Source organism: Mesoplodon densirostris, chromosome 1 (genome assembly GCF_025265405.1).
Source record: "Mesoplodon densirostris isolate mMesDen1 chromosome 1, mMesDen1 primary haplotype, whole genome shotgun sequence".
Taxonomy (NCBI): Eukaryota; Metazoa; Chordata; class Mammalia; order Artiodactyla; family Ziphiidae; genus Mesoplodon; species Mesoplodon densirostris.
The window spans coordinates 193,665,608-193,675,526 of record NC_082661.1 but is presented as its reverse complement, the minus strand read 5'-3'; the positions used below and the strand labels follow the sequence as shown (position 1 = coordinate 193,675,526).

Genomic DNA, 9,919 nt, shown 5'->3' with positions numbered 1-9,919 from the left:
TGACCCCTACAAACCTCCTTGAAAATTTGCCACTGCCCTGTCCTTAAGGCAACAAATCTTGGTCAAGCCAAGATGGGCACCACCACCCTCCTCATCAAAGTAGATTAGGGGTAGAGCTTCCTCAAACAGAAATGCTGATGTGCAAATCCCGCAGCATCTTACCTTGTCACTCAGTTCCACTGGGACCCAGTCCCCTGATCACACCAGAGTTGGGGCCACTGCTCTCACTCCCCATGGGTGCACTCATTAGCTAGCAAAATAAGGCTGGGGCAAAGGTTCTTCCACACCACACTGCTATCATATCACAGTCCCTGCTCAGGCCAGGTGATGGATGGATGTTCTGTACTCATGCTGCTTAAGACCCCCCTGTGACCTGAAGGACAAAGTCTTTCTCCCAGGGTTGGAATTCTGGCTTGTCTAGACTTCTGGGTCTGCCCAAGAGCACATGGACAGCCAGAGTCCCACACATCTGCTGCTGTGCCTGTCTCCAAGGTTTTCCTCAGAATGCTGCTCAGGCAGGTCTGGTGTGTGTGTGGTCTACCTATGTGCTCTGTTGGCATGACAACAACTACAATATAAATAACAGCTACTATATAATAACTATTTACTGTGCTAAAGACTATTAGATTTTGCAACAACCCAAAGCAGTAACAAAATTATCTTTATTTTAGAGGTGGAAATGGAAGACAGAAGAGGTTAATTAACTTGTTCTTATCTACTTAGATAATAATTGATGAGGCCAGATTTTAAACTCATATTGGACTTTAAAGCCTTTGCTCTGAGTCTATATAGTATTATTTCAATTATTCAAACTGTTGAAATAGAGAAAACTTAATTACCTTGTTAACTAAGTGCTAAACCATCCTTATATCACTGTTGACAAAACAAAGTTTACTGCAATGGCTGAAACTTTACAGAGTGCTGGTAGAGGTCAAGTGTTCAAACTCATCTCGAATAGCAAAGAGAGGCAGGTGCCTGCATCTAAAATTTGTGGGCCTGGAGCAAAAGAGCAAATGGAGGATGACATAACCTATGTCTAATATTTAAAATTTATTCATCAAGCTAATACTTCATCAGTGAAACATGTTCTGTCCTCCTACTTTGATAAGTATACTTTAATAGAAATGAGATCAATATTTATGCATGTACATTTTTAATACAGCTATGCTTTTTTATATGACTGAAAATCAGCAAAGTATCAAAGATAGCTTAGCTGAATTATTATTGTGCTTGTCTGAATGTTCTCTTTAGGCCTGTTATGCTCTAACAAATAATCAAATTAAGAGATACATAATTCATTAAGTATTATATGTTTTTGATAAAATTTATTTATGCCTTCATTTCAGGTGAATATATATATGTATTTTATAATCAATATTTTCACATAATTTGGGTTCTATTTACAGCAATGACAGATTAGCCACTATTTATCAGGACATTGTAGCTCTTTGATGGATCAGTTTAATTAATTTCCATTCAGAGAATCGTCATTTTTCTAAGTCACACCTGAATTTTTTTATGACATTTAAAAGGCATTCCATATATTTGGAAATTAACCATGAATTTTACAACTCACTTTTAAACTCTGTAACTGGGTCATATATAATAAATTATTATAGAAATTATTGCAAAATATTTTAAATGTAGCATATAAATCACTATCACCTTTACAGCAATTTTACCTCTTCTTAAAGCAGTAACTAGGTCTATACCATATTTAAGTTCTGCTTTAAATTTTTTCAGTACTAGGATATTATTTTAAAATTTCAAATGTAGTATCTTGCTATATATTTTTTTTCAGATCTCTCTTCAGTCAGGACTATAGTTGATCTGTAATGTTTGGAAAACAGTCTCTATAGAAATCAGTTTGGGAATTATTTATATGTGAATCTTCTTCATAGCCATGCAAATATTTCCATGTCTTCATGTCTTCCATACATTTTAAAGGAATGTTTTTTTTGTTGTTGTTGCACATTTTATATGCAGTTCCTTACAATTTAGGGTGAAAACTTTTTTCTAAATTAAAAAAATAATCATTTAGAAAGTGAAATATCTGTTTTGGTTTTTCTGTAACCAGTAACTGTGAGGAGAACAAATTCAAAATTATTTTTATTATCTATGAAAGTCCATGATTCACTGTTTGAGAATTTTTTGTTTATTAGCTTAATTCTTCTAGTGCACCTCATGTCTTTTCAAAATGGAATCGAACTGTTTATCAGTTTTGAGTTGACATTTTCTTATATACTGGAGAGTTCTTAGGAAGAAATTCAGCAAGGAGGAAGCCAAGGGAATAAACACCTTGACCTCTCTCTCCTCCTTCTTGCTGATAGCACGCTCTACCTCCCCACTGGTCAAATCCAAAGGAAGCCAGCAAGCTCATGTAGAAGCTGTTGGTTGCAGCCCAGAGCACTGAGATCCCTCTCAAGGATTTGCTTGGCATGTCCATTCACCAGCTGCTGCAGGTGCTTCTGTTAAAGGCTAACTCCCGCACCCTTCTTAAATGAATTACCTTTGGGTGATTGAGGTCACCTTACCTGGAGGCTCCTGGGAGTTACAAATCCTCTGTGACTGACTGTGGAGGTGCTACAAAAACCCTGCTCCCCTGACTCAAGTTGGAAAAGACTGTGTCATAATGTATGCTCCAAAGCTCCCCCTGGGATCCTGGAATTGTACCAAGCTAAATTTCACATGAAACCACATTCTTCTGAGGCTCCTTCTATCTGCCTCCCCTGCTGCTTTCTCCTGAAAGCACTCTCTTGATATATCATGTGTCCTCAAATCCCCATCTCAGGATCTGCTTCTAGAGAACCTGACATAGAAAGAATGGGGGCCTACTGAACATAGTCAGATAGACCAAGCCCTGGCACAGAGAGCAGAATGAAGACAGGTAGAGGGTAGGTCCAAAGACCTACTAATGGGAGCTATCACACACACTGGAATGTTATACAGCTGTGCCCACCCAAAACACACTACCCCAGTCTTCCTTACTAACAGATCCTGACTTTGAGTGTAAAATCTACTCTCCACATCTCTTGAAGCTAGGGATGGCTAGGTATCCCAATTCAGGCCAATGAGATGTAGGCAGAAGTCTCAGGGGAGACCGTCTCTTCCTTCCTAATTAAAAAGACAAAGATACACTAGAAGAAAGACATTTTGCCCTTTTCCCCTTCCCCTTCTTCAACACTGAGACATGAAGGCTGGAACTGGAAGCCTGGGAGGGTAATAGCCATCTTGTGATGACGATCTGGAAAGTATGAGGACAAAAGACAATATGTCAAGATAACTCAGTGGAAGGAGATTCTTGGTCCCTGTTGTGCTGGTCTGGACTGTTTACCCCTAGGTTTCTGGTTGTGCAAGAAAAATGAAATCTCCTCTTTTTAAACCACTCTTTGTCATATTTTCTGTTATTTGTGGCTGAACTCATTCCTGCTACAGCAGTCATTAAAAGAATAAAACAGAATTATACCAGAGGCTCAGAGTTTTTTCTTATCAGAGCAGCACCCATCTATAACATAAAACCTCTCACCACGAAACATTTAGTCCAGTTTAGAGCACCAAGGGCACTGAAAAATAAAGCCAAGCTCTGGCGGGACATATCTGTTTTAACCATGCACAGAGTCGTGATTCTGCAGACTGAGACAAAATATCTGGAGAGCATGGAGGCCACTTGGCACGCAGAACTATTCTAACAGGTGCGGGAAAATTAGCCAAATGGAAAGGGGCTGAGGCTGAAGGCAATTCTCTGTGTCATTTCCAAAAATGTTTCTGGGAATTACTGACCAGTGTAAATGCTCATGGCTCTGGTTTCAAATCTTGCCCAAGAAGAGAAATAAGTCTTGACAAAACGAAGTATCCAAGTGCCTTTTTGGCAGATATTGTACATATTTTCCAGGAGGAATAGTTTTCTGGGTCAAGTCACATTTATATTATATGGACACAGACATATGTGCCTTACTTAAACAGCAATGTACAATATCAGTGCTAATACTTCTGACAAGTATTAAAATTGAGGATCTATTTTTTTAAGCCTTGTGGGTAACTTCTTTCTCCATGTGATATATCCATAATTTCATAGTCAAGTATCAGGAGCAATAGCTCGGCTTGAATTGAATAATTTGGGGATAGGAGAATAATGAGAAGTAACTAACAGTAACCCAAACCAATTTATCACATCCTGTACTAATGTGCAAAACAGACAACTTTCCATAGTTTTCAGGCAGAGACAGTGAAACAATGTTTGGTCCAAAAAAGATGCTGTACAAGATGTTTTTATGAGCCCTGTTAATGCCGGAAGTGGACCATCAGAATACACACTACACACACACACACGCATAGACACACCCACACAAACACTACCCTGGTAATCATCCTTCTGTAATCACTCACTTATTTTATAGTTTGAACCCAGTGCTCCCTCTAGCTTTGAACATGAGTCCCATATTGGAAACCAAACTCAGCCAAGACCTATATGGAAGAGAATCAACGCTAAATGATGTAAGAAACTTTATTCCTGGAGATCATAATTTCTGGGTGTAAAATATTATTCTGAGGAGAAAATTTAAAGTCTATTCTTGCCAGTGACAAAAACAATGAGTCTGACTAAATTTGACTGGTGTGTGAATCAAAACACATTTGACTGGTGTGTTTAATAATGACCACATGGAAAAGCAATCTGTGAAGAAACACTCATTTTAGACAGGAAATTGTTGATGTAGTTTTCATACCCTCTAAAACTCTAAAAATTTATATCCAAGGTATAGATATAGTGAATTGCAGAAGATTCATCTTCTAGTCTGGGGTGGCTGGCTACTTCATCTCTCATTCATTCATTCAAAATAGATAATAACATTTACTATGGGACCAACTAAGCATAGGAATTTTAAAGACATAAATGGCAAAATTCCTCAATTTAGCAGCAGAGACAAATCTATAAGGGAACGATTACAGTTATAAATGCATACATATAACACACACACACAACAGGGCTGTGATGCTGTACAACCCCAGAGGGAAATGGGGAAAAGGAATGTCAAGAAAAACTTCACAGAAATACTTGGGCAGAATATTAGAGAATCAGTGGGAATTTGTCCACTTAATACTGAAAGTAAGAAGAGAATACCAAATAAAACGCATCATATAGAATATAAAAATGGACACAGGGACAATTGTAAGCCCAAGTCTATAAAGATAAAATGAGGCTTCATTGTTAAACTCTTGTTTGGCACATGAGGATTTGGATTTTAATGGTCATAGGAGCCCAAGGAAGGATTTTAAGCATGTAACGTGAGGAGATATATATTTTATGAACCACAATTAACAAATGTGGTTACACTGGAGGAGAGGGAGAGTAGAAACAGACACAGAGATAAAGTGCAATATAAAAGAAATGGGGAGCGGGTTACCTAGTCGTCATGGAGGCAGTCTTGACTGAGGAGCTTGATGAGGAGGAACAGCTGGTGAGAAGGCATCGCAAAGAGAAGTAGTTGCAAGCCAAAGTTCAGGGTATGAAGAATGCTGTCCCCAATACTGACAAAAAGAGGAGGAAGCAACTTACTGAAGATGTTGCTAAGTTAGAAGCAGAAATGGAACAGAAACATAAAGAGAAGCTGGAGCAATTGAAGCTGACTTCTAAGGAGAGTAAAATAGATTCTGTTGCTGTCAATATTTCAAACTTGGTTCTTGAGACTCAGCCGTTTCAGATATCAAAAGCACAAGAGAGATGGGACAAAAATGCTGCACTGGAAAAGGAGAGGGAAGAAAGGATAACTGAAGCTGAAATTGAAAACTTAACTGGGGCCAGACATGTAGAAAGTGAAAAACTTGCTCAAATATTGGCAGCTAGACAGTTGGAAATTAAACAGAGTCCATCTGATGGCAACTGTATGTACAGAGCCATTGCAGATCAACCGAAATAACAGGACTGCAGTCTGACTGTGGCTGCCTTAAGATGTCAGACTGCTGACTATATGCAAAACCACGTGGAAGACTTTCTGCCATTTTTAACAAATCCTAATACAGGAGATATGTATACTTCAGAAGAGTTTGGAAAGTACTGTGATGATATAAACACCGCTGCATGGGGAGGTCAGCTTGAGCTAAGAGACCTGTCTCACATTTTACGAACACCAATAGAGATAATATAGGCAGATTCTCCTCCTCTTGTAGTTGGTGAAGAATATTCCAAAAACCCATTAATAATTGTTTATATGAGACATGCATATGGCTTAGGAGAACACTACAATTCTGTTAAACGGTTGGTGAACACAGCTAGTGAAAATTGCAGCTAGTCTATAAAATGTTGCTCTTATGTTTTAGTACAGTGTGCTGATCTGAGTATTAATACCAAGTGTTGGATTGTTCTTTAGAAACACTGTTCTAAATGTTTCTGAAAAAAAAAAGTACCGTAAATCAGTTTTATGGCAAAACTACTAACAGGTTTTTTAAAAATTTGTCAAAGAAACTTTCACCAATGTCCCCTTAGTTGTGTTTTAAAAACACTTGTAAGTCCCTTGTGGAGAACATCATTTATAGACCAAGATGGTACCCTGTTTGTTGATATTTTTATTAAATATAGGATCCTGAACATTCTGTTCTGTGTTGAAATAAGGTTTTTTTTCTCCCTATTACTGAAAGCTTTCAGTAACTGTGTCAATGTAGTTTTTCTTGAAGAAGTGAAATGACTCAGTCTCTGGAATTGCAATAATGTGGTGATGTGATAGCAAATTTAATGAATGCTTATAAATGAATGTGATTGCAGTAACTTTGGTGTTGATGGGATTAATGCTGTGATGCTTTTTATATAACCCCATCAACGTGCAGCTAAGAAGCTGGCTTAAATAAAGAATTTAAAAATATTTTAAAAAAGAAATGGGGAGAAACTGGACTAAAACAGTGATTCAACTAAGAGGAGAGATAGTACTGAGAGATACTTTGATGTGAAAATGGGTGAAAAAGAAAAGCTGATAATGTTTCTAAGCTTTTTTACTTTGGAGGTTTACGTGGATGATATGGCATTCAATAATATAGGAAAAATAAAAAAGAACAGATATATGGAAAAAAAGAACAGAATATATGGAAAAGAGTGGAGAGGATAGCTCAATGGTGGTCATATAGGACACACTGGTAGAACATCTGGAAATGTCTGGCAGATTTCTGGAAATACAGATACGAATTTCAAAAGAAAGATAGAAAAGGAAAGTCACTGAGAGTAAGAGTAGAATTTAAAGTGAAAAGATTGGATGCTATCTCTCATGGAAAGCATTATGGAAAAGAGGAGAGGATTATGGATAGGTTCTTAAAAAATATTTCATTTAAGGTCAGACAAGAGATGAGAGGATGCTAATTTTTTAACATCTTTATTAGCGTATAATTGCTTTACAATGGTGTGTCAGTTTCTGCTTTATAACAAAGTGAAGCAGTTATACATATACATATGTTCCCCATATCTTTTCCCTCTTGCATCTCCCTCCCTCCCACCCTCCCTATCCCACCCCTCTAGGTGGTCACAAAGCACCGAGCAAATCTCCCTGTGCTATGCAGCTGCTTCCCACTAGCTATCTATTTTACGTTTGGTAGTGTATATATGTCCATGCCACTTTCTCACTTTGTCCCAGCTTACCCTTTCCCCTCCCCGGAGAGGATGCTAATTTTAATTCCAATCATTACACACAGCTTACTCATGTCTCGTTTTGTGTGCATTTATTATTTGTTTGAATTTTCCACTTTAGATTCAATTCAATTGACAAGTATAACAGAAAAAAAGCCTGAATTTGAATACCATTTTGATAAATTGTACTAAATATTTTCAGATGAGTCTCAATATGAACATATATTAAAATATTATGCACACTTTTTTGCATTTGCATCAAGAGTTCTAACAATTTTGAAGAAAAGATAGAATCATCTACATAGTAACGTTATGAAAATAATCTTCGAAAAACCAGCCCAAACTATTCCAGAACTATACAATACTGTGTTAAACAACTCTTCAGGGTGACCAGTACACAAATTCAAGAATGAAAATCTGGCAATCTGCTTAGAAGAATATAAAGAATATGTAAATCTGTCTATGAAAACACAAGACCTCTCTAGGTACACAGGTTTCAAGGAATATTTACCACTGGTTAATAGTCTTTCACATTTTTAATTTTCAGAGAATTTTAAAAGAGATTGGATATTTAGAAACAGCAGCCTTCCTATCTGGAGAATATTGAGGACAATAGCAATAAAATACAATGTCCCATCTGTTAATTAAAAAAGGAAATTTTAACTGAAATGGCTAGTTTATGTATATGACACCAGTGTTTAACTTTAACTAGATTAACCTGCTGATCTAGGACATTGTAGCTTTCTCCTTGACAGGTCACAATAGCTGGGTAATATTAACTACAGTTCCAGAGTTATTTTTTTACTCTTATAGTAGTAGACATAGAGAACCTTAATATTAAATGTCTTCTGGCAAGACATTTTCTAAGCCATAGCATTTGACACTGTTTTCCAAGTATTCTTCTGCCCAAGAAAATAATTTATGTTTTCTTTTTATATACCAGGTTTTATATACCACATTGCCTCATTTGATACTCAAAACAACATATAGCGTAGACAAAACTGATACAATGTTTTCTTTTTTAGAGATGAGAAAACTGAGACAAAATAATAATAAAGATAAAATTGCTAGAACTAATAACTTTTCAAAACTCAAGCATGTTGCAAGTGCTGTGCTATGAATATTTCTTTACTAAATTGTCAAATCTTCACAGTCAACTATGAAGTTAATACTAATTTTATTTTCAGTTTCCAGCATAAGAAACTGAGATTTACATAGAGGTTTGGGAAGCTTCCCAAGGTCACATAGCTAGTGAGTTTAGAAAGGGGACCCCACTAGATCCATCAGATGCTAAATTCCACATTCTTAACCATTGTTCTGCTTTCTGGCTGTGAAATGTCTTTGGAGAGTCTTTGTCGAGGAAGAGTAGTTCAGGAAAAGGTAGAGAATCTGGATCATGCAGCAACTGTGAATCATTTCAAGGCAAATAGCTACTAAACGGGAGAACTGGGATTGAACCCAGGTTCATGACTCCAAATTGTGGGCCGCTGAATTCATATCTTTGCAGAGTACCCTAAACACTGACACAGTTGAGTTACACAAATGACCGGGTTCACAGTCACTCATTAACTCCTGCAATTAGATAGAAGAGTAATTGCCAACTTTGGATTTTAAACTTTCACACCATTTTATGATTATTTATGCTGACACCTAGAGTAGTCACATTTATTTAACACTGATGTGGTTTCTATATGTAATTTAAGAACAATTGGCAAAATCTCACTTGAATACTAAGAAGGATTATGACAATATTGATAATATCTATTGAGTGTTTCCTATATTCCAAGAACTGAGCTATATTATTTATAAACATTATTTAATCATAAACTTCCCTGGGTACTACATTTTAAGTCTATTTTTTATATATTTAAATTTTAAGAGGCATCAGGTTTTCAAGGGAACAAATGTTCAGGAAATGAAATAGGGCTTCGAGTGTCAATAAAATGTCTAAGAGTTTTCCAGAAACAACAGATGGTGTTTTCCAACAGAGTCTAGTGAGACCAAACTGCTGCATGATGAAAATGTATTCTTAACATCCTTAGACTGGGAAGGTGACTAGAGCTGTGACATGCTCAACAGAATGGCTCAGCCCAGGCCTTTCCTGGACAGGATGCATTTTATCCCTGTGCTGGCTGTGCTCTTGAACCAGAACTACATTTTCAGTCCAGTGAACCCATGAGACAGTGTGCTTTCAGGTAAGTCAGCTATAAAGTTTGGAGAGTCTTGCATTTTGAAAAGTATTACAAAACAGTGCCATTATGAAGAACAAAGAGAAAACATTAGAACACACTCCTATCACAAGACAAAGGTACT

The 9,919-nt window shown here is 37.0% G+C and overlaps 1 pseudogene; it reads left to right on the top strand.

Moving 5' to 3' along the window:
* The first annotated feature begins 5,402 nt into the window (after positions 1–5,402).
* On the top strand, positions 5,403–6,342 carry LOC132486224 (deubiquitinase OTUD6B-like; annotated as a pseudogene).
* The last annotated feature ends 3,577 nt before the right edge of the window (positions 6,343–9,919 follow it).